Raw genomic sequence first — 20,858 nt, forward strand, 5'->3', positions numbered from 1 at the left:
CATTTCTATTAATACATTTCCCTTTTCATTAACATGCTTTTTCCCAAATTTCTAAATCTCCCAGTCTTCAGCATATTCTGCTACCTTTTGTTTCTCAGATGAGGTCAGAATTTGTCCTGAGTAACATCATGTCTTTCCATGCCAAATCATAGAGCTGAGTAATTTGTTCAGAAGTTTATATATACTGGTTTTTGTTACCTGTGTACCCAAGTTCTGTCTCATCTTCGTTAGCTATGATAAGACTCGTATTTATTCAAGAGTGGTTTAACTGGGTCATGTGATAATTTTAATTTTAAAAGTTATTATTTACTTGTGTGTATACATGTAACATGAATTCCACAGCATGCCTATGTGGAGGCCAGAGGACAGCATGAGTCCATTCTGTCCTTCCATAGTAGGTGCTAGGGCTCCAGAACAGGTTGGTAGGCTTGGCAGTATGTATATGTCCATCAGTAGGGTTCCTATCCCTCACATCCTTGCTGGTGTTTGTTGTTTATTTTCTAATATTTATTGGCCATTTCTGTTTCTTATTTCTATCTTTAATTAGCATGTATTAATTTTTATAGTAGTCTTGTGATATTTTCGTACCTGTGTACATTTTTTGAACATATTCACCTTCAACCTTATTCTTTGTTCCCCTCCTACTGCTGTTGACTCACTTCTTCTTCCCAGCTTGGCTGATCCAGTCCTGGGCAGTGATCATGCCACTGTGAACTCAGTCTTACAATCCTGTCATGCTCCGAAGACAACTTTCCACAGCACTCCACCCATCCATAGCTCTCACTATAGCTCCAGGGCCACATCTAGACTTTCCAGTCAGGAGTTGCCAAGAACCAGCCTCAGCTTGGAGGGGTTTCTGAGGAAAGGGTGTCTGAGAGTAGGGAAAACAAATTACCTGAAGTAAAATCTTGAGCCCAACCTCGGCGCTTTCTTTCTCTCTCTGATTTGCTTTCTCTGTAGATCTAGAGACAGTTCTCCAAGCAGTCCTCTCTCTCTCTCTCTCTCTCTCTCTCTCTGCTTTCTCTGTAGATCTTATTGCATCCATTTTCATAGTTAAGAAATTATATAATTTTGAAATCATGGCCTTAGAGTTTTCACAGAGTTCAATCCTACAGGGCTGTCCTGAAGGTCTCCCCTTTATCTTATAAGCCATAGCTTTGTCTCCCAGACTCATGCTGTCTCTAATTATCATGGAGCCATTAATGTTAATACGGAAGACTTTCCTTGAAGGAAGAACATAAAATATGTACATTATTAAACAAACAACCCTTAAATCCACCGCTGCCGTGGACACTTGTGGAGGTCCATGCCTGCGGTTGAAAGGCTAGAGAATCTTAGAATTTAAAATGAGGGCATTTAATACAAATGTATGTATAATGTATAACCTTTACCTAAAAGGGGGCATGGAAAACCTCTGTAACAAGCCAAAAATGAGGAGTAGCCAGTTCCAGGAACTTGGCTAACTCACAGCCTCAGGGTTCTGGTTCCCGATACCTGCCCCTCCTGACTGATCCACAATGAGGGTGGAACTAGGAATGAAGGTCTACTGGTTTCCGAGGCTCTCCACCCTCCTGAGGCTCTCCACCCTGCCAACCAAAAGATGAAGATTACATTCCTAGAAGGAATATGTTCCCCTCCCTAACTGAATACCTTGGGTTGGGTCCCTCTGAAATTTTCCATTGCTTTTGTTATGTTTCCTTGGTAACCCCCCCACCCCACCCCCAGAGTTTGTGGTTTTTCCCTTTAAATACCCCTTACTCCTTGTAGTCTGGGTCAAACCCCTCTGGCCTGCAAGGTTACGGGTTCGACCCCGGTACTGGCCTATCCCAAATAAACCTCGTGCGCTTGCAGTTCAGTCTCTCATGAGTTATTGGGTGGTCGTGTCATCCCGAGACTTGAGTGAGGGTCTCCCGAGCTCCGGGGTCTTTCAAATAGAATATGCTATCTGTGGGGGGAAACAATTACTAAATATCCAGGAGAAAACGGAGAAATACTAACACAACTGGCTAGCTGGTAGTCCCCATACAAGGTCCTAAATGGGGCTTTAGTGACAGGTAGGGGTCCAGAATAGAAGGCATTATCTCTATCCTACCTTAGAGAGTCTCAGGGAGACCAAAGCCTTTAAATCACTCACAAATTACTACTATCTGCCAGGAGGAAAAGAAGAGACGCCTGTGGCTTTCCTGTAGAGGCTACACCATGAAAAAGTCTAACATAAAGATGAGATTACAGAAAGAGGTCCTCTCAAAGAATAACATTTTTACTCAGTCAGCCCTTGATATTCAAAACAGTCTTCGGAAATTTGACTGTTGGGCCAAGCATGCCACTAAAGATTTGGCTCTGCTACTGTGGTACTCTATAACCTAGATTAGAAGCAGGAAAAAAAAAGGATAAAGAAGGACACAGACAAGCAACATAGGGAACTGCTGGCTACCATAGGAATTCTTCCAGGCAGTCCAGACCAGAAGGTCCTCTTTCCTTCTACTAAGGAAGGAAGGAAGGAAGGAAGGAAGGAAGGAAGGAAGGAAGGAAGGAGGAAGGAAGAAGGAGGGAAGAAGGAAGGAAGGAAGGAAGGAAGGAAGAAGGAAGGAAGGAAGGAAGGAAGGAAGGAAGAAGGAAGGAAGAAGGAAGGAAGGAAGGAAGGAAGGAAGGAAGGAAGGAAGGAAGGAAGGGTTGAGTTTTTTATTGTTGTTATTTTTATGTGAATTGATGTTTTGAATTTGTTATGTCTGTGCAGTACATACATGCAGTGCCTGACAAGGCCATAAGAGGGTGTCAGAACCCCTAGAACTGGAGTTACAGGTGGTTGTTAGCTGCCATGTAGGTGCTGGGAATTGAACCCAAACTCCTCTAGAAGAGCAACCAGTGCTCTAAGCCATCTCTTCGTGCCCAGGTCAGTTTCCTCTATGAGCAGGAAGGCTCCAACAGTGTCCTTCAGAGACAAAAGCCTCCTCCCCCAGAACCCATTTCATCTATAAAGACAATCACTAGAAGATTCCATGCACTAGAATATTCACCATCAGAAGATTCAGAATCTGTCTAGACTAAAGTTATCTTCTTACTCCAATGGGCCTGGGGCCTCCCAGAAACACTATGCCAGTCTATCCAGAGGAGCCCCGGACAATCTTGGCTGTAGCAGAACACCAGATCCCTCCCTTGTCCATATGTAAGCCTGACTCACAGCTGTCCCCTGCTTTTCTGGCCTTTGATCCCAACAAAGGACTACTAAGAAGGGCAAATATCAGTCAGCCCCTTGAAAGATATATTACTCAGCCTCTTACCTGTTCCTGGGGAGATCTCCATTTCTATCCTTAATAGTCCCTAAAACCTCAGCTCCCCTTAAGGGAAGACACGTCTTGGCTAAAATAATGTTACACTCCTTCCCCCGGGATAGTATTCTCAGTGGATGTCAAAACTGATGTTGGAGTATGAACAGATGGAAGAGCACAAGTAGGATCAGGACGGCTGCCCCAGTCGCTGAGAGCTTACATCCTGATCATAGAAGAGGCAGAGAAATAGATAAGAGGCTTGGCATGGGCTTCTGAGACCTCAAAGACCAACCCTAGTAACGTATCTACTCCAACAAGACCATACGCACTTCTAGAGGGCCACACCTCCTAATCCAAGAAGGGGCCAAACAACCAGAAACTGTGAAAAGTTCGTTCTCTTTAGTGAGGCATTGTGGTCCCCAATCCCGATGCACTAGTGACTTCTATTTAGTGGAAGGACTCAGGGTGCCTCCCCCCATTACAGCAAGGCAGCCCCTGTTTGCATTTAAAAAACCACTCAAACAGGACAAGTTTTCTGAATTTTCATGCCACAGGGATAGAAACATTACACATCTGTAGGGCTACCCCTCTTCAGGACCTGAAAGATAAGACACATTACCAAACCACAGTGCTCTGATATGTGGATGGCCTTCTTTTGGGGAGGCCATAAAAAAGTAATCTCCCAGGCCACCGAGTCTCTTAAATTTCTTGGCTGAAAATAGGTGTTTCAAGACAAGCCCAGCATACCAATGCAAAGTCATCTATTTGGTTTAATCCTACAAAACAGTACCAGAGCTTTGGGATCTCAATGTATCCAATGTATTTTAAATCTCGCCCTCCTTTAAACCTTGAAACAAGTAAGCCTTCCTAGGCATTCTAGATAACTGCAGAACTTGGATTCCTGGAGATGCTAGACTAGCTAGGCCTCTTTATCAAGCTTTAAGGGAAACTCAAAGGCACTCAAATATTCCATGGATCCCCAAATCTCAGCATGCTTTTCAGAAGCATTTTAAAAGAACCTTTCTCCTAGGCTCCTACTTTAGAACTATGCATTCAGTAAATGTTCCATCTGTATGTGACAGAAAATGAGTAGCTTCAAGTATAGTCACAATTTGTAGGTTATTTAAGTACAGACTTAGACAAGGGGTGACCAGATGGTCTCAGGGCAGTCACAGTCATTGGATTTTTGATCCCTGTAGCTCAAAAGCAGTTGCTATAACAATAGCTATCTGACAGCCAATTACTTAAATACCAACTCTCCATAATGGAAGGTTCTAAAGTGACCCTTACAGCCTGTCAAGATTTAAATCTTGCCACATATCAGTGGCGGGAGGGGAGACCTTCCCAATTCCTGTGAAAAGATCCTAACAGAGGATGCACTTGATTTAACTAACCAGTCTCTGGAGAAGCCTGATTTAATAGTATATACTAACGGGAGCTCTTTCACAAATGGTGGAATCAAATATTTACCATGATTATGATTTTGTCAGGGCACTCTTGCCTCAGGGTCTCTACTGATAAGCTTGCTGAGTTTCTTATTCTTACTAACACTCTTGAGTTATCCCAACAGAAAAGAGCTAATATCTGTACAGATTTAAATGTGCCTCCGAAATCTACATTCACATGTGATTATCAGGAGGAAACGGGGTCTTCTAAACACCACTTGACCCCTCCATTAAACATTCATGGGAGACTCTTAGATACTCTCTCTCTTCCCACCCTATAGGGCATGTGGGACCCTGTTATGAGTCAAGCATAAGAAATGGTAAGGTTGAGTGAACTCAGACCCAAGGAATCTCCGAGACTTGAGATAACCAGAAAGTTGAGTCACTTCCTATCCACTCACTCCTGTACCTGCTCTGGAACACATAACCATAACACCCACAGAGACAATCAGCCACAGAAAGGAAAACACTTAAGAGCCCTTCCCTGGGCTGGTGAGATGGCTCAGTGGGTAAGAGCACTGACTGCTCTTCCAAAGGTCCTGAGTTCAAATCCCAGCAACCACATGGTGGCTCACAACCACCCATAATGAGATCTGATGCCCTTTTCTGGTACGTCTGAAGACAGCTACAGTGCACTTATTTGTAATAACAAATCTTTGGGCATGAGCATGCAGGGTCGACCAGAGCAAGCAGAGGTCCTAAAGTCAATTCCCAACAACCAGATGAAGGCTTACAACTATTTGTACAGATACAGTGTGTACTCATATACATAAAATAAATAAATCTTTAAATAAATAAATAAAATCCTTCCCCATGTAACATCCCAAACTGATCCAACAGGAAACATCTACCCCTAATTCCCACCTGACTTCTAAATGTTTATAAAGTCACTGTCCACATGGAATAAAGGGCACAAGTTATTTTACCAGGGGTCATCTGAGAGTGGCTGTTTTCACTTAGACAAGAGTTCTCTCTCCTGAAGCATTCATCGCAGGACCTTGGACTTGCCTGGCTGGCCAGGCTCACACCACCACCACCACCGCCACTGCTGCTGCGATACCCAGAACTCTGGCTACCTGCCCTGTGCAGGCCATCCAAACCTCCTCCCTTCTCTTCTAAGAGCTATAGCACTTTGACATTTACAGCCAGACCAGAACCCCATGAAATTATTTATTTGTCCCTATTCTACCTCACCCTCCAAGGTGAAAAGGGGATGACTCCACCCAAGCAGACTTATAGAAGTAATTCATGCTCAGAACCAGAAAGGAGATGATCCTGTAAGCTAGGAAAAATGAAGGAGCTGATTCTAAAGCTTAAAAACAGCAGCCTGGGATAATAAAGGTCATGCATGACAAGGCTTTGGAAAAGAATCTCTGCTAGCTAGCTCCTGAGAGATTCCAGTATTTCCCTAGGGAGCTGGCTCTGGGTGCAAAAAGAGAAAGTCAGCTAGACCGCTGCAGATGGTTTCCCACAGTCAGCTCGAGTTATCAAATCTCTTCAGGGAAAGATTCTAAAGTCTCTTCATCAGATTTATTGATGCCTCTAAAAACACCCTGGTCTTGCCCAAGAAAATATTTTTCGACATTAAAAAAGTCATCCACCAGGTAGCTCAAGGATACTAAGTTGCCAAAAGATAAATCCCTCAAGCAGAAGCCTGCAGCCACTCCTCCAACTCAAAGATATGGGACCTATCTAGAAAAGGACTTTACACATGCTACAAAGACCTGATTCTAAACTTAGTACAGGTAGGTATTTTTATGAAATGGGCAGAGGCTTTACTATTCAAAAGAGAAAAACCTCTCCTATGTAGTCAACTTAAGAGTCTACTTGTAAAAACTTGTAATCTAAAAAAGAAATAGTCCCTAGATTCAAAATCCTTAAAACTCTTCAGAGTAGCTACAGGGCCACCTTTAAGACTGAGATAATCCAGTGTATGTCCAAGGCATCAGGGAGTCACTGCAACTTTATTGTGTTTGCCACCCTCAATCCTGAGAAACACTGGAAAAGACTGATGAGCATCTACAGAAGCTTCTTCAGAGGACACAGTCTCCTTGGCCTAAACCACTCCCTCCCAGACTTAGAAGCACTTGAATACCGGGGCTTAACTTCCTTTGAGGTTCTGTATAGTAGGCACTTTCTTACCAATGATCCAGTATTAGACTCAAAAACAGTGAGACTGTAAATCATGTCACCCAACAGGCCAAGTTCAATATGTATTGTCAAAATTCATTGCAAGGCAAGAATGGAAGGAACCCTCTCTTCCAACCAGAAAACGTAGTGTAAATTAAGACTTGTGATTCAAATAAAGTCCTGTTCAACACCTGTAAGACAATCCAAATCCCAGTATTTTATCCACACTCATGGCAGTAAGAGTTGCAGGACTGGATGCATGGATTCATAATATTTGTCTTGAGCCATAAACTTCTCAGATCCTCCTGAACCCTTCCAAGGAACCCCCTGAGGCCAGAAACTCAGATCCTAACTACTAACTACTCCTGTGAGCCTCAGGAGGACCTCAAATCAGCATCTTCCACCAGAATGGCATATATTTCTCACAGGAGTTACATCTCACTGCTATGTTAGTTTATATGCAAACAGACTCTTAGAAATCAAGCCCTACTTCCCTAGTTTTTCTCTTATGTAGACCAGACTGTCCTCAAACTCAAAAGAGATATGCCTGCTTCTGCCTCCCAAGTACTGGACTTAAGATATATGCTACCTGGCCAGCACCTGATCTTTTTTAATAGTGGCTACCCTATTAACCATAAGGTATAAGTAACTCAAAATAATTCTCCCACATAGTACTAAGCCCTCTCTTCTTGGGCATTTCAATGCCTACTATAGGAAGACAGCTACACAGGCCATTCATTCATTGTTTAATCATGTTTGTGCTGCCGAGTTCTGTAAGCTCTCTATATAAGCCTTGAATATGGACATTTGTCAGATATATAGGCTGCAACTATATTCTTCCAGCCCAGGGGCTGCTATTTCATTTTGTCCACTGTTTCTTTTACTGTAGGATGCTTTTTAGTTTGCTGTTTGTTTCGTTTATTGATTGTTTGTTTGTTTTTAAGAGATCTAAAGGGGGCTGGAGAGATGGCTCAGTGGTTAAGAGCACTGATTGATCTTCCAGAAGTCCTGAGTTCAATTCCCAGCAACCACATGGTGGCTCAAAACTATCTCTAATGGGGATCCAATGCTGTCTAAAGACGACAATATACCTACATACATGAAATAAATAAATCTTTGAGAGAGCGAGAGAGAGAGATCTAAAGGGGTTTTACCTTTATTTCCTACACTTTTTAAGCCAATTGTGAATTCTCACAATGACTTCTCAGGTGGGGCAGAAGGAAGACATAATTCAGAATAATCCAGGCATGACCCACTTGGCCTGAGAAAGTACAAGCAGAGGAGGCCTCCCTTGGAAAGCTGAAGGAGCAGAGACTACCCTACTAGCAGGCAGGTAATGTTCTGAGTGCAGAAGAGCTGTTAGGCACCAATTTCCTCAGCAGCTTTGAGCTCGCACAGCTCAAATGGGCCATCACCTGCAGCGGCCAGTGAGCTGAGCATCTGCTCATGTGTCTTGAAGCCACTCCCACCAGACAATGACTGCCTTCTGCTGCTGCTCAGCCTTTTCCACCACACACTGGGCTCCCTCCACTTCCTGCTGAGCCAACTGTTTGGCTTCCACTGCTCCTGTGAACTCCTTCTCAAAGGTCAGCAGTGTAAGGGACATTTCATCCAGAATAGGTACCAATGCTGCTACTCGATCTGTGAGGTCACAGAGGGCTCTCCTGCCTGGAGACCAGTTCTCCGTGAAAGATCAACTCTCTAGCATCAAAGAAGGCCACCACTGACTTAAGGGTGTCTGTGGTGAGGATGCAGCAACCACTCATCATAGATCTCCACAATGCTGTTTTAGATAGGAGGAACCTGGCTGGCCACCAACCGGATGTTCAATGATGTTGATGTCCTACAAATCTTTGCTAACTAGTACATTCTATGGCTGAAGAGCGGCAGTCAAAGATAACTAGATTCTGCCTATTTTCTATGAGGCAGAGTTCATTTACCACACCTCTTGTAACTGCTAAAGCCAGGCCGAACTTTCTGATGGACTCCAACACCTTGGCAGCCTGCTGCACCCACTCATACCTGCTTTCACTCTAACCTCCACAGCAACTCCCTGATTCATTGTTTTTGTGGCCTACCATTTTGGTATGGTTTATAATTGTTTAAGTAAAAATAAAAACTGGGGTTGCTGGAGGGATGGCTCAGTGGTTAAGAACACTAGCTGTTTGCTCTTCCAGAGGTCCTGAGTTCAAGTCCCAGAAATCAGATGGTGGCTCACAACCATCTATGAGTTGTATACCTCTTCTGGCATGCAAGTGTATATGCAAATAGAGCACTCTGACACATAAAATAAATATTTTTAAAGGTAAAAGATAAACACTGAGCATGTGAGGTTGCTCATACAGTAAAGGCACTTGCCATGTAAAACCTGGCAACCTGAGTTTGATCTCTGTAATCCATTTAAAGGTAAAAGAAGAGAATTCTGACCTCAACAGACAAGACACATATACATGCACAGAGGCAGGCAAACATACATACGCACAATCTCTAGATAGACATCAGCATGATTTGATAAGTTTTCAAACTTTTTTCTAGCTAATTATACCCATAAATTTTTTTACCAGGTTAACAAGGGACCACAGATACTAAAAAGTTCCTCATAATAAATTAGTCCAACATTGGGCTCTTACTTCCATAATTCCATAAAAATTAAGTAACAAGACCACTACAAGATTTATCACTCATTATCACATGCATTTGATCCCAGTGCTTGGAGGTGCACTGCAAGGGCAGAAGCAAGCATATCTCTGTGAGTTTGAAGCCTGCCTAATCTATATAGTGAGTTTCACACCAGTCAGGACTACACAATGAAATCTGGTCTCATAAAAAAAAAAAATCAATAATAATAATCACATTGATTGGTAAGGTCAAAGCATTTAAGAAACCACCATGGGGTTACATATTGTAACCCTAGCATTTGAGAAGTGAAGACAGGAAGATGAAAAAATTCAAGATTACCACTGGCTACGTTAAAGTTCAAAGCTAGCCTGGTCTCCATGAGACCATCTTGAAAATAGTAAGGAAAAGAAAATTTTAAAAAGAAGTAAAAATGGGGCTGGTGAGATGGCTCAGCGGGGAAGAGAACCGACTGCTCTTCGGAAGGTCATGAGTTCAAATCCCAGCAACCACATGGTGGCTCACAACCACCCATAATGAGATCTGACGCCTTTGTCTGGTGCGTTTGAAGACAGGTACAGTGTACAGCTACAGTGTACAGCTACAGTGTCTGAAGACAGCTACAGTGTACTTACATATAATAAATAAATAAATCTTAAAAAAAAAAGAAATAAAAATAAAAAGACATTTTCAGCAAGTAAATTTTTTCCTAAAACTTCTGATGTAAAAACATCACAACTGTTCCATAGTACACTGTGCCTCTTCATTCAAAACAAAAAACTGTGAGATAGCACCATGCTGCCTTTCTTTCTTTGGGGAGTATAGGGAAGTAAGTGGGAATGAGGAAGCAGGAAAATAAGGATGGGTGGAAGGAATACACAACTTTATTAAAAAATAAGTGCCTAATAATGAAAGTCTCCAAGTTAAAATAATTGGCTCTTTTAAAAATAGTTTATTTGATTTAAACTCTCTTACATTTACTCCGTTAACTCAATGGTTTCTGTTAGTTATACCAAGGTATGTGTGCATGAAGGACCAAAATATGTATGTAAAGGCACAACATCAATTTTACAGGTGCTACTACACGTAATGCATGGAGCTGGTATGGAGCTGCACAGCCCATGATCCCCTCTATAACTTGGAGAGACAGAGGCAGGAAAATGAAACAGAAACTTCTGTTTTTTTTGAAAAATCAGTTTTGTCAGATGATGTTTTCCTGGGGCAGACAAGTGAAGAAGTGTGTCCCTGAAGCAGTCACAGCAGACTCACGATGTTAAGAAGGACCCAACAGACCATAGACAACGCTAGATGGTATTGTACACCTTACCATTCTTTAATGGTCATCATATGTGTGACTTCATAGGAATATATGTACCAAAAAAACTTCTGATAGTGTTCTGGTGGCTTCTTGCAGCTTCTGAGGACTCGGGGCCGATTGGAAGAGTGATATCAGTTGCTACAGACTCGCATGGAGTTTTGCTAAGACAGGCTCATATAGTGAGCCAAGACCACTGAGAGGACACGTGATGTTTGGAGGGAGTGGAAATAGGACTCAACAGGTTTGTATAGTTAGCTTTGCAATGGTTCACGGCATGGCAGAGAAGTCCTGACATCCCTGGTCACTCCTACTGACTCATGTGGATTCGGTGGAGGCCTGACCATTTCTGCTACATCATGCCACTGCTGCTGACTTGTGTTTGCTATCCCGACACTACTGGACTGGACTGCTGGTGTATTCATTAAGTGTTTGCAAGTGGACCAAGCTGACGCTGCTGACTCCTGTAAATGGAACTGCTAATTTACTGACAATACAGATTAGATTTGCTCCATAGAAAAATTCCTAAACAGGTTCACTTAGGAAGGTTAAAGAACCCCTATTAAAAGTGGGGTTTGAAAAATCAAGTCAACAGGAAAGTTCTAAGCTCTTCAAGTCCACAGCAAGTTCCATACCACCCTGAGCTACATGAGACTCTGTCCCCCCAAAACAAAAATAAAACAGGCTGGTTAAAAGTGTTTGCTACTCACCATCTGGTGTGATACAAGCCTTTAACCCAGCACTCCACACTGGAGACAGAAGTAGGGGATCTCTGAGTTTGGTTTATAAAACGAGTTACAAGACACCCAGGGTTATACAAAGAAGCCATGTCTCAAAACAACAACAAAAAAGTGTTTGCTGCTCAACCATGAGAAACAGAGTTTGGACCCAAGCATTCATGTCAGGTACCTCACAATGACCTACAACTCCAGCTCTAAGGGATTCAACACCTTCTTCTAGCCTTCTCATGCCCCTGCACACACACATGCATAGACTCACTCAAATGTGCACAAACACCTTCAAAAAAACATATTTTTTAAAAATAAAGTATAGCTTCTATTACTATATGTGGAAAACACAAGATTAATTTTCTACAGCTTTGTGTTAGAAGCTAAGGTGTATTTTTGCCTCAGACCTCAACTCCATTACCCTCCCTTATATCTGTAACTATACTCAGGTCTCACAAAACACCTTCTGTCATGTTATTCCTACAATCTGCATCTGTTGCTTCTTAAACATCTCTTTTCTCAACTTTTAAATTCAAGACAGCTCAAAAGGGGATAGTTTTCAATCTATATGGAAGACATACATATCTTGAAATTATTTGTAAAAAGCTACTAGAGATATAAAAATGCCAGGGATCTATAATACAGAAAGTACTGAAAAAAAAAACAAAATTAATATTAAAAGACAAAGACTGTACAGTTTAACCTCATGCCACAATGGTATACAGAGACCCTGGAGTCCTTTTTCCTTCTTCCCTCCCTCTCTCTACTTCTGCCCACACAGCCAGCTAATAGTCGAGCTTTATTCCTCTTCTTCAACCCACTGTTCTGCTAATCAATCCCACTGTGGAGGAGCAAAAACTGGAAAATGTCAGAAACCACCTGTGTACTAATGGTTGAGAAAGAGGGGTTTTACACATTCACTTCTATGAGTGCAAACTGCCTTTTGCAGGCATATTTGCTTTATGATGATAGAGAATGAATGTAGGTAAAATATGCCATCTTTGAGCTTTCTCTGTTGTTGTTTTTGTTTGTTTGTAGGAAGAGGATGGTTTTGAACAGGGTCTGCTATATAGCCCAAGCTAGCCTGAAATTCTCAATCCTCCTACCGCAGAATCCCTACTATGCCCAGGAATCTCTTGAGCTTTCTCTTCAGAGGACCCATGTCTTTCATCAATGGCTGGAACAGAAAGTTCAGGAGTTCAAAGCCAGACTGGGGCTACAAGAGATCTTGTCTTAAAGCAAGACATCAAAAGGTATAGGTGAGGATGTGTATGTGCATGTGTGCACACACTATAGACCAACTTCCATGTTCTTAGATATTTCTATTAAGTAATGATCTCTAAACAGCTATATAACGCAAGCATCACAATACCACATCATGATTATCTACAAGTGAGAGCCTTCCATAGAATGGGCAACTAGGAATTGTTTAATGAATCTCCTTCTAACCACCAGTTCAATACAACCCAATAGTTTCAAGCATTCTCCTTTCTAGAACAGAAAACCAGGAAGTCTCAGCCTAGCATGCTTATGCCAGAATTGCACCACTGCTTAGGACTATCTATCACCTCCAAACCAACCCTCTTAATGATCTCTTCTAGAGTTCTCCAAAGTACAGCTCAAGCTTCCTCCTACCCTGTTCTTGGCTCTTAAATGTAACCTTAGTTTGGTTTTGGGAGGCTCTGGGCTGTTTTAGGAGGGTAGAGGTTGAAACAAGATCTCTTGCTCTGTAGCCCTAAACCTAGTTACTCTGTGGCCTAAAACTATTAGCCCCAACTAACCTTCAACTTTGCAGCAATGCTGCTGCCTCAGCTCCTGAGTACTGAACTTACTGGTGTGAGCCTTCATGTCATCATAGAAGGCAAAATTAACTTTTATTTTTGATTTGCAATTGTTGTTTCAACTTATTTTTATTTTTTATAATTTATTTTTTTATTTTCTGTACATTGGAGTTCTGCCTGCTTGTACATGTGTGTGTGTGATGGTGTTGGATCCCCTGGAATTAAGGTTACAGACAGTTGTGATCTGCCATGTGCATGCTGGGAATTGAACCTGGGTCCTTTTGAAGAACAGCCAGGGCTTTTAACCTCTGAAACAACCCTCTAGCCCAACTTATTTTATTTTAAATTATGTGTATATGTTTGTTAGCATGTGCATGTGAATACAAGTTCCCACAGAAGCTAGAAGAGGCTACTTGGATCCCCTGAATCTGGAGTTACAGGCAGCTGTAAGGCACTTGACATAGGTACTAGGAACCAAACTTGGGTCCTCTGCTCTTTTTAACACCTGAGCCAGTTCACCAGCCCCCCCACCTCCCCTTTTTGAGATAGGGTCTCTTGTGGTCAAGAATGGCCTCAGCCTCACCTTCCCAAGTGTTGGGATTAGTGTCATCTCAATGTTTAAAACTTTCAGTGTCTTTTCACTCTCTCTTTTTTTTTTTAAGTTTGATACTTGATCAGTAACTTTAATAATTTTACTGTAGGAAAACCATCATTCACCACAATCAAGTAGGCTTCATCTCTCTTGAGATGAATGCAGGGATGGTTCAATGTACAAAAATCCTATTAATATAATCCACTATGCAAACAAACTTAAGGGGGGGGAAAAAATCACATGATCATCTCATTAGGTGCTGAAAAAGCATTTGACAATATACAACACTCCTTCATGTTAAAAGTATTGGAGAGGGGCTGGCGAGATGGCTCAGCGGGTAAGAGCACAGACTGTTCTTCCGAAGGTCCTGAGTTCGGATCCCAGCAACCACATGGTGGCTCACAACCACCCATAATGAGATCGGACGCCCTCTTCTGGTGCGTCTGAAGACAGCTGCAGAAAATTATGCTGGAGCGAGCGGGGCTGGAGCGAGCGGGGCCGGCAGAGGTCTTGAGATCAACAGCAGCCACACACATGATGGAACACAGTCATCTGTACAGCTACAGTGTACTCATACACATAAAAATGAAAAATGAAATAAAATAAATCTTTAAAAAAAAAAAAGTATTGGAGAGATCAGGAATTCAAGGCATTAACCCAAACATAATAAAAGCAATACACAGAAAACTATCAACCAATATCAAATTAAATGGAGAGATACTTAAAGCAATTCCACTAAAATCAGGGACAAGACAAGGCTGCCCACTCTCTGCATATCTATTCAATATACTATTTTAAGTTCTAGTTAGAGCAATAAGACAGGAAAAGGGGATCAAGGTTATACAGACTGGAAAAGAAAGACGTCAAGGTACCACTATTTGCAGATGATAGGATAGTATACACAAGCAACCCCCCAAATCCTACCAGATAATTCCTGCAGCTGATAAACAACTTCAGGAAAGTGGCTGGATATAAAATTAACTCAAACAAATCAGTAGCCATCCTTTATACAAATTATAAACAGGCTGAGAAAGAAACTAGGGAGCCAAGACCTTTCACAATAGCCACAAATAGTGTAAAATATCTTGGTGTAACTCTGACCAAGCAAATGAAAAATTATAAAACAAGAACTTCAAATCCCCGAAAAAAAGAAGATGGAAAGATCTTCCATGTTCATGAATTGGGAGGATTAACATAGTAAAAATGGCCATTCTACCAAAGGCAATCTACAGATTTAACACAATCCCCATCAAGATTTCCATGTTTGTTCTTCACAAACATGGAAAGAGTTAATTCTCCATTTCATATGGAAAAACAAAGCCAAGAATAGTGAAAACAATTCTTTTTTTTTAATTAGATATTTTCTTTACTTGCATTTCAAATGTTATCCCTTTTCCTGGTTTCCCCTCCAAAAATAAACCCTATTCCCTCCCCCTTCCCCCTGCTCACCAACCCCACCCTCTCCCACTTCCTGGCCCTGGCATTCCTCTACACTGGGGTATAGAGCCTTCATAGGATCAAATCAGCCTCAGGGAGAAAAAGCCAAAATCACTATAATGACTTGATAAAGTCTTGCTGAATCTGGTTCCTATTACCTTTTACAGACTGTTCCCCTACTTTGTGTAATCTAAAGAACCCAAGCTTATAAACTGTTAAAAATCACTGTTTTCACATACCTTTCGCCTATATACATACCACTATCCACAGCCCCCAACCCCAGCCTTCCTGATTAACATTTTTCAGATCTCAAGCCTAATAATGTCTTCTTTGACATATCAAGCTGAGTAGAGGAACTCTGTTGTGTCAATGTGTTTTTCTCTATATAATTTATTATGTTTCATGATTTATTTGATTAGTGAGAAAGATTTGAGGAGAGTGATTACATCTTATAGACAAAAACCACTGGAATGCATAATAGGAGGTAGAAAGTTGCTGAGCCACCACGGTGACATGGTGGCTGGCAACTTTAATTCTACCCACAGATAAGCCTAAGGTAAAAGGATCTTGAGACTAGGCCTTCAAGGCTAACCTGAGCAACTAACGACAACTTGTTTCCAAAAAAAAGAAAAAACAACAACAACTAAAGAAGCTGGGCATGCTGGTGCCCAGCACACATCTGCGATTCAGCACTTGGAAGGTAGAGGCAAAAGAATCAGAAGTTCAAGACCAGCCTGAACAACATAAAACCAGAGTAAAGACTGGGCTGAGGTGGAGCACGCCTTTAATCCCAGCACTTGGGAGGCAGGGGCAGATAGATTTCTGAGTTCCAGGCCAGCCTGGTCTACAGAGTGAATTCCAGGACAGCCAGGGCTACTCAGAGAAACCCTGTCTCGAAAAAAATAAATAAATAAATAAAAAACAAAAAACAGAGTAAAAAAAAAAAAAGTTAAAATCAAAAAGGTCAGTAAAATGGCTCAGTGTGTAAAGGGGATTGTTATCAAGCCTAATTGACCTGTGTTTGATCCGCAGGACTCACATGGTAGAAGAAAAGAACCAACTCTCAAAAGCTGTCCTCTGATCTTCACATGCACACCATGGGACATATTTGCTCACGGGCTCACACAAACACACTCATATTCTCTCTCTCCCTCCCACCCTCCCTTCCTGCCTCCTGACACAGAAGATGAATGCAGTTTTTAAGTTGCTGAATAACTTAACAAGTAACTAATATATTCCTGCTGTGAAACACATTACAGATTGCTAGATACATTTCATTTTACTAAGCATTTTCTTGATTCTAACTTGAGATCATACAAAAGTTTGCCAGTTTCCTCTGGGATCTTTATGGTACTCTATTAATACTCAAAAAAAAAACAATTAAAAAAAATCATAGGACAAAATAGGAAGACAAACTCCCACAATTCAATAAATTTGAATATTAGAAACTTTAATGGAACCTGGAGTTAAAAAAAACAAAACAGATTTATCAAACCTTTTTAAAATGACATGGTTTGACAGAAAAATGTACTCAAAGCCGTTCACAAAAGTAATAAATGTGTATAATAAAATGAAGAGCCAGACATGGTGGTACAGACCAGGATCAAGAACTGAACACAGTTCTTTCTCTTCAACAGAGCAGCTCACCAACAGACAAGATGCAAGTCTTTGAGAAGACCTTGAGATCAAGCCTAGTAACAGTATCAAGAATGTTACCACACCTGATGCTCATCAGCCAACAGCTGGAGGATGACAGCACTGTATCCAACATCCATAAGAGTTTATCCTGCATGCAGTGCACTGTCTGAACAGTGCTATTAACTGGCCCTCACTGTGACAGCTTGCCCTGAAGTACATAAACCTAGGACATGATGATCTGCAGCAAATGCTATGCTCACCTGCATGCCATGCTGTAAACTGCAGATAGAGGTGTAGCCACAGCAGCAACTACCACCCAAAGAAGGATGTCAAGTAAAACAGGGAGCAGCCTGCCCTACACATGGCTTCAGGACCCTAACTGAACTCCCTCACATTGATGGGACGAGAAAAGCAGGGCGCAATTTGCCATGCCTATAGCTTTGGGAATTCCTAATTATAGGAATTTGGTTGATCGGGGAAAAAATATAACTGAGAGGTTAACTTAATGAGATCCTGCCAAATAAAAAGTAAGGAGAATGGCAGACAAACAGCTAAAAAAAAAAAAAAAAAAAATCCTTAATTATTTTCTTTTTCTCATATAGTCACTTCTATTCTTGTGCATTATTTATTTTAGTATATTTAGTATATTTTTAGTATGTGAGACATATATGTGTATGCATGTGTGTATATATATATGTATGCATATGAATACATATACATACATACATATATGTTCTAAATTGGGAGATTTATAAGTACCATGAGCATGAACAATGGGTTTCTTTTTTTAACATTTATCAGTGGGTGTTAAAATGTATGGCGGTCAGAGGACAAGCTGTGAGAGCGGCTGTGAGCACTGGCTGTCTCCTTCACTACAAGGGCTCTGGGGACAGAATTTGGGCTTCAGAGTAAATACTTTTACCTCACTGGCCTGCAACAACAGATTTAGGTTTCTGGGGGGTGGAGGGGGGCTTACATTATGCATGTGAGTCTTTTGCCTACATGTATATGCACCACATGCATACCTGGTGCCCATGGAGTCCTGAAGGTCATTAGATTCTCCTAGATCTAGAATTACAGAGGTTATGCGCCAGCATGTAGGTGCTGAGGACTTAAATTCAGATCATCCACAAGAATAAAGGGGTATTCATAACTGCTGAGCTATCTATCCAGCCCAACAAGATGTCTTTAAATCCAATTTAAAACATTTTCAAATTTAAAATGACTATGTCATCATTTTAGAGTAAAAAGCTGTTTTTCACTCTTTCCTAAAATCATTTTGAACAACAGCCTAAAAGCAACCATGTAGGGCAGTGGTGGCACATGCCTTTGATCCCAGCACTTAGGAGGCAGAGGCAGGCAGATTTATGAGTTCGAGACCAACCTAGTCTACAGAGCGAGTTCCAGGACAGCCAGGGCTACACAGAGAGAAACCCTGTCTCAAAACCGCTACCCCCCCCCATAAAAAAAAGAAAGAAAAAAAAAAAGTAAAAGCAACCATGTAAGTAATCATTGGTAGACACAGACTCTAGGAAGCAAATACAGGAAAACTCATCAGTTTCAGCATCAATTAAATACACAGAACAGAAAGGTTCTGAATCTGAATACCTATTCAAAGATTTGGGGGGGGGGGGGGGCTGGTGAGATGGCTCAGCGGGGAAGAGCACTGATTGCTCTTCGGAAGGTCATGAGTTCAAATCCCAGCAACCACATGGTGACTCACAACCATCCATAATGAGATCTAACGCACTCTTCTGGTGCGTCTGAAGACAGCTACAGTGTACTTACATATAATAAATTAAAAAAAAAAAAAAAAGTAAAAAAAAAAAAGATTTTTTTTTTTAAGATTTATTATTTTTATTTCTGTGTGTTAATTTGAATATCTGCTACATGTGAGGGAATATCCACCAAGGTCAGAAGAGGGTGTCAGATCTTGGAACTAGAATTACAGGCAGTTGTGGGCCATGTGGCATGGATGCTGGGATATGAACTCTGGTGCTCTGGAAGAGCATCTAGTACTCTTAACCACTGAGCCATCTCTCCAGCTCCTCACTTTTCTTCATTCATACATATGTGTTTGTGTATGTGCATATAATGCAGATGCCCTCAGAAGCCAAAAGAATAATGTTGGATTCCCTGGAGCTGAGGATTATAGGTGATTGGAATCTATATATTAGTATGTGATTATGAACCACTCAATGTGGGTGCTAAGAACCAAACTCAGATCCTCCAAAAGAGCACCAAGTGCTATGCTCTTAACCATCTCCAGTTCCTCTATATAAAATTATTAAAATAATACATATTATGTATTATGCCAAGAAGATTCATGCATAAGTAACTAAATTTTTATGACATTAGCAATCTATTTTAGTCAGAGACACTCAATATATATGAATATATTAACAAATATACTGTGATTTTTAAAATTCAGGCTCCCATTCCTACAGAGGAAGTTATTAAGCTTACTAAATCAACAAAGGATCTTTAGCATGGCCTACTTTAGGAAGAAGGAATTGTTCACAAGATCAAGGTCAAACTTTTTTCCAGACTTGTTCTACCTATGTAGCTCAAGTTGACCTTCAGCTTTCCAATCCAGCACTTGGGGGACTGAGGCAGATGAATTTCTGTGTGTTCTGCCTTGTCTATACAGCAAATTCCAGGCCAGCTGGAGATTCAGGGTAAGCCCCTATCTTAACTTCTTCCCACAAGAGAAGTACTTGAAAATTGCCTTTGTTACATACTACATATGATGGTTGTCTTTAGAAAAAAAAAGCCACAACAAAACTTACTTGTAAAATGAGACCATTTTTATATATCATCATTACTTTTTTAAAAACTGACACACCGGGCTGGTGAGATGGCTCAGCACTTCGGAAAGTCATGAGTTCAAATCCCAGCAACCACATGGTGGATCACAACCACCCATAATGAGATCTGATGCCCTCTTCTGGTGTGTCTGAAGACAGCTACAGTGTACTTACATATAATAAGTGAATAAATCTTACAAAAAAAACTGGCATACCAACTACTACTTCCAGGCTTGAGTACTGGCAGACAGTCTCCTGCTGATGAGTACACAGCTCGTCATTAAAGGAAAATAATCAGTAAAATTTATCATCAATAAATAAAATTTGAACTCTGAAGCAAAAAAAAAAAAAAGAATTTGGGAAAACATAATTATCAACTTGAGCTTTAAAGCTCTTCTATATTTAAGTTTTTCCAATGAGACCTTGGTAGTATTAGTAAGTATGGTATCTTTCATATTGTATATAGGCTTTCCTGAGCTCCAGCATGACCAACGGGCCCATATGCTTAATAAATATCTCATATTTTACATAACCAAAACAGACACCTTCATATTCTTCTCCCTGCAACCCACCCCGAAGGCCCAACCATCTGCTAGCATACTAAAGGGAACATTGGTACTTAAAGCCAGCATCATACTTAGATCCCTTTCTCTTACACCACATGCAATCCAACACACACTTCCCACTGTGTCTTCAACACATACACCTGCTCTAACTCCTCAATATCACACTTGCCAACTACTGACACTCACCTCAATGGCTGACTCTGCTCTTCCTCCTTCAGTCTGTTTCCCACTGAGCAGCCTAATCCTCTAAGAAGTCAATCAAGCCCAGCACAATAGAGGCACACACCTTTAATCCCAGCACTCAGGAGGCAAAGACTTGCAGATCTCTGTGAGTCTGCGGTCAGCCAGGACTACACAGTAAGATCCTGTCCTTAAAAAGGAAAAGTTAAACCAAGATCAGATCAATGATCTAAACAGTCCCATATCTGGTAAGGAAATAGAAATAGTCATTAATAGTCTCCCAACTAAAAAAAAGCCCAGGACCAGATGGGTTTAGTGCAGAGTTTTATCAAACCTTCAAAGAAGACCTAATAC

The 20,858-nt window shown here is 41.2% G+C and overlaps 1 protein-coding gene and 1 pseudogene across 11 annotated transcripts in view; both read right to left on the bottom strand.

Moving 5' to 3' along the window:
- The window catches only part of Abi1 (abl interactor 1), a 106,357-nt gene that overhangs the window by 71,577 nt on the left and 13,922 nt on the right, over positions 1 to 20,858 (bottom strand). The gene's annotated exons all lie outside the window — the stretch shown is intronic.
- On the bottom strand, positions 7,883 to 13,351 carry LOC116090435 (annotated as a pseudogene).

Source organism: Mastomys coucha, unplaced genomic scaffold (genome assembly GCF_008632895.1).
Source record: "Mastomys coucha isolate ucsf_1 unplaced genomic scaffold, UCSF_Mcou_1 pScaffold15, whole genome shotgun sequence".
NCBI classification, from domain to species: domain Eukaryota; kingdom Metazoa; phylum Chordata; class Mammalia; order Rodentia; family Muridae; genus Mastomys; species Mastomys coucha.